Source organism: Dreissena polymorpha, chromosome 2 (genome assembly GCF_020536995.1).
Source record: "Dreissena polymorpha isolate Duluth1 chromosome 2, UMN_Dpol_1.0, whole genome shotgun sequence".
NCBI lineage: Eukaryota > Metazoa > Mollusca > Bivalvia > Myida > Dreissenidae > Dreissena > Dreissena polymorpha.
In genome coordinates, this window is record NC_068356.1 from 152,243,908 (window position 1) to 152,249,471 (window position 5,564).

Consider the following 5,564-nt stretch of genomic DNA (forward strand, 5'->3'; position numbering starts at 1 on the left):
TTTAAAGCTCTTAAGTTTAGGTGGATTTTAATATTTAGAAAGTGGGAGTGGCCTGAAATTAACCTCGAAGATATTGAACAATAAAACAGAATCAAGCAATGACATTCTATGAAGTAATATTCGCTCCTGCTTCAACCAGTCAACAAATATTAATACGTGGATTAAACGTCTTAACAAATCGTAATTCTATGTTTTTATAATATCGATTGAATCTATACTTTATATCATTATTTATTAAATAACATAAAACTACTTTATTCATGTATTTCAAAGTCTGGTTATCATGTGTATAATGGAAACCAACATTAATAAAAGGTTTTGAATGTAATGTTCACAGAGTTGTATGAATTTCACGCTTATGAAAAAATACTCAAGTATACTGCTATTGTTTTTTTTTAGTTTCTGACTGACATTGTCGTTTATTACTGATACAGCTTTCTTGTTGGAAAACTTTTAAGATAGTTTTGCCCTTACCAGGTACCAAGCTATGTCATTCAAAGAAACCTGTCCAAAGAAAGAACAGTTGTTAACCAATAAACATACGATAACAATTCAAATTCCATAATAAAAAGACTATTAGTTATGTTTACTGCTGTGAATTGTTTGAACAAACAAACAACAAGTTGTATAACCTTGAACAAATAGAAGTGGTCCATTTAGACATGAGGAAACAATTTCTATTTCAGCAACTTCGATTTTGCTATATTTCCGCAACTGGCGTGTGAATAGCTCATTATTGTATAACTAAAAAAACATAAACACAAAGAACCCCTAGTGGTACCGTCGGGACCCTTACTAATCTTTTCTTCGAGGTCTTTCATATAAGACTAGTGACAAATCGTCATTAATTATGGGACAGCAAAAATATGCCAAACTTATATGTCAATTGATACAACAGGAGTAACCGCAGAGGAAATTTATATCGATTCAATTCATTTCCTTGTGGCTTGAGCCAGTTAAAGGTATCAGAAAACACGACTCATTATGAAGTACAGTGCCGCATGACAGTGGTTAAAATACAATGTGCGTGGAGTGTGATTAATAAATATGTTAGACTTATAGATGGTTGAGTTGAGTCCATTACTGATTGCAAAAATGTTATCTCGATATCTTTAATGTCTTGAAGAAAACGATTGATACCTAAGGAACAATGTGTAAATGATAATATTTATTTATTGTATAAAATGTGAATAGTACTAACCTACTTGTGCGGTTCGATATGTTTTTAGCCGTTCGAAAAAGGGATGTATCTACAGGTATATGCAAATTGATTAATTTGCATTTTTATTAATAACTTGCATATTAGTTATGTAACATGACAAGATTTGCGTGTGTTTAATCCCATTTGCTGTACAATCAATTCGTCAATGCTCCTTAATGGTACTGTTCAGTCCCATCATAAATGCAATTTCTTGTTGCATGCAGTTGACAAGTGCATTTTTAACTTTGGTGATTGCTTACTACAATTTCTTAATAATTATGTACCCTAATGCTATTTTCTTTTTGTGGTTTCTTATGTGTATTTCACTTGGTTGCTCCTGAATGTAAGGGGGCGCTTTACGACCTCAAATGTGGCTTGTACTGCGTTATGATATCACACGAATTCAGATATGCGACGTTATATCGCAAATATTATACAAAGACAACGCTGACATGAGTTCGATAAGTTCTGGGGTGTAGACTACTTGTGTATGACAGTGTTTTTTTCGCCCATGTGTGTTAGCGTGCGTATGGTGATCGTCATAGAGTTTATTCCAAAGCTTCATTCTGCGAGGAAAAAGTGTGTGAACCAGAACCAAGGGGTTTTAAGTTTGTTGAAATTTGAATGAGATCTACGGAATTTGTAATTTAACTAAGTCGTTAGGGGAGTCAATTGATGCAACCATGTTATTAGTTGCATACTAGAATAAAATAAATATTTTATCCTGGACTGTCTCTCTAATGTGATCATATATTGCAAATTGTAGCTGGTAGGAGTGCGAACACATACAAAGTGTGGCATTAATTATGTTTTCTATGTACTATTTGAATATTCCACTAAAACATTTTTTTCAGTTGGAAAACCACCCACAATGTTGAATAATTCTCGCAGACCTTGTTTTGCCTTGCAGAAATTCCTCATTTTTTCCGAACAATAATCTGCATTGATGGTGAACATTACTGCTTATACTAAGGTGTCTTTCCTACCAGCTCTCCCAATACCGTGTATGCAAGCTAGTATGTGACACAGAAGAACGTTTCACTTCTTTATATTCAAAGTGTATTTGAATTTAATATGGTTATGTGTAAAATGTTAATATTATTTTTATTCTTGGCATTCACAAGTAATATAAAAGCCATAAGAGGACGCTAGAAAGCATTTAAACAATGCTGAAATCCACTTTTATATTGGAAATGTACTTTCCCAAATTCTGCTTAATTGTAACTCTCTGAGTTATCATTCCATAGTAATTTGGATTGACCAATAAAACTCTTCTAACTTGTCTTCTAGTCCTTTCTACTTTTACTAATCAATAAAGAAACGTATGACTCATTTCAGTTAATTGGAATAAGATAAGTCAAAGTGAATTTATGCTAAAACATGCAACATAATACTATTTCTGGCACTTAATGCTATATTCGGTGAGTACAAATCTTGTATATTGGGTGTTAAATGGTAAACTTATATTTAAATCAATGACTGGCTGGTATATATCACATATCTTATTGTCACAGTAGGATAAAACAAATGATAATATTTATATTAGAAAAGCATGCAGATAAACCAATGTGTCGCGGTCAATAATTTACATTTACAAACTAGTCAAATTTACAACTATTAAGTGTCTTTCTTTGATCATGCACACTATGAATTGTTGTTATCATACAAGTCAGTCACATCGTATCTACGGTGGTATAGGTTGCTGTCGAAACATGTTCAATGCACGCTCAAGTTAAAATTATCGTATTAAGCCCATATTCATTTCATCAGATACTCTGTATTCAATAAACAATGTGCTTATCCATTAATGAAGACGTATCATTAACACGTATTAAACAAACAATATGTTACATATTGTTTGTTTAATACGTGTTAATGTTACGTCTTCACATTGTAGAAATGTATTTACACTGTTCTTTGGAAACATATGGCTGCAAACAAGCTAGATATGTTATTTATGTTTTTTACAAAGATATGAATACCGTAGGGTAATTTTTAAGTTTACCAGACATGAGCACAAATGAAAAACAAGTCAACAAATAACAAATCATAATCATAATCTTTCTTGCTGTTATTCCTATCCCGTAAAGCCATACCAACCGGACTGCTTTTTCGGTATATTATGTCACCATGAAATTGCATAGTGTACTGTACTGTGACACAATAGACATCTTTATTTTTGTCATAAAATTTGTCATAAAATAGAGGTGTTATAGTGTTTATAATATAAGTAATATTTGACAAGTACACGAATATGAATCGGTCTTTAACTTTGTGCTATTTTGCAACACAATCTTGGCTCCGCATCTCGCGCTTGGTACCCCATGTCGCAAGACACTTGACTGATGAAAGAACAATACTGGAGCATTCCACTAACGAAATATACCATATACCCAGATCACAAGATCTGCAAGAGTTCTATCACTGTATCCACTAGCTTCGCCCATCTCTCTCTCCGATGACTTCTCCTAGCTCGAAGTTCCATACAGAAGCCGCTAAAATTGACCATCGACCTTTTTTAAACAAGTTTTTCTCACCTCACACATTCACGTCATTCATTATTTCATTTTAATGATCTGACGTCTATTTTTTGCAATTGCCGCACATTGGTGAACGTTCAATCCTCTTTTAAAACATTATTTTGTACTATTTTAGACCTACCTGCGGAAACAATATTACTTATCTCCTTTTTCATGTGTAAGAAATTGAAATGCCTGTTAACATGTATAGATTTGTATTGCATGTCAAAGGAATACACGTTTACCTTTTATAAACCACCAACCATGTTTATTGTTGATATGTGTTTCATTTTGTATAAAATAATTTTATGTTTTAATCGATTATTGATATGTATGTTTTTTTCTCGCGTAGTATTTCTCAAGATCATGAAGTAAATCATTGGAGTAAAAGAATTGATAATGAAAATAAATGGCACAACTATTTAAATACAAAGAGACATCAAACCCTACATACATGTGTATGCACCCTGAGCAATCTACCAGTCACTTAAAGTGAACTTGTTTCCACACAAGCATTCATCTTTATTATATGCGCTCAATATTTGTAAAAAAATACAAAACTTGCTCAATTTTTACGCGATGCAATATGAGCACATTTACTAACCGAAGTTGCTACCACAATATATACTGGAAAAGCTTTGTTCTCGACACTATAAACATTGAAAATGAGCATTTGAATTGCCCGTTCAAAGGCGGTTATAACTGCTTTAACCATGCTTATGCTTTTGTCGCATTGTATGTAATTTCCTGTGTTGTATAGGCAGTTTCTCACTTTTCTTAAATACCAAAGACTAGCCTGCTGTTTTAAAAATAGTCTCTGTATGATGCTTCTGGAGTTGTATTATTCATATATATTGAGTACGCACAATTTCGGTAAAACCATTTTAATAGTGGAAAAAACGTCAACGGAACCTCTCCAAAAACTTGTCGGAGGCAAAGTTATTACGGAAGTCTTCACATTACAGTTACTTCTAATATTTAATATGTAATAGTTAATAAACATAGAAACATCTTCATTCTTTCCTCATATATTTTGCCTCAATAGGCTTTTTGTTTGTGTGTTTAAATTTCATATTGTATTTGTTATGATTGAACAAAAATGTAAACATATGTCAAACAGCTAATTTACAGGAAATGAGGTCATGACGTCAAACAGAAATGACGCAAATAAGCGCGCAAAAATATTCACGTGCTCATACAAATGCATTGGTATATTAATAAAGATTATGACACTTAAAGAATCATAACAATATTAAGAACAAAACTTAATTATTTTTTTATAGAATTAATTATACTAACAATAATATCATTATTATTACCATAATCAACATTAGTATTATGAGGCCCATTATCACTTAATACAAATACAACATAAATATACTTATAAATAAGTCAATACTTATAATTTAAAATAATATAATACAATATATATAATATGAAAATATTAATTGCAAAAGCAAAAATAAATAATATATACATATCTTCAATTATATGATAAAATCAAAACTAGCATTATTATAACAAAAATAAAAATATTTAAACTCAAAATAGTACTACTAAAATATAATGATAACTGTTATATTGATTATAATAATTAAAACAAATTCTTCGTCATAACTAACATCGTTTCATCATCATCACATTATCCTAAAAATGATATTCTCTGATCTAATATACGCAACAACAAAAACATCATCTTTGCTCAAGTATAAACTAAGGATATGAAGTTAAAAGAAGTCCGGATTCTGCGAACATCGTATTATAATTTTCTTTACAATTGATATACAAGTCACCCTTTGGTAAAGAAAATATACCAAATTCCTTCTTTCAAGGTCAATCTATTG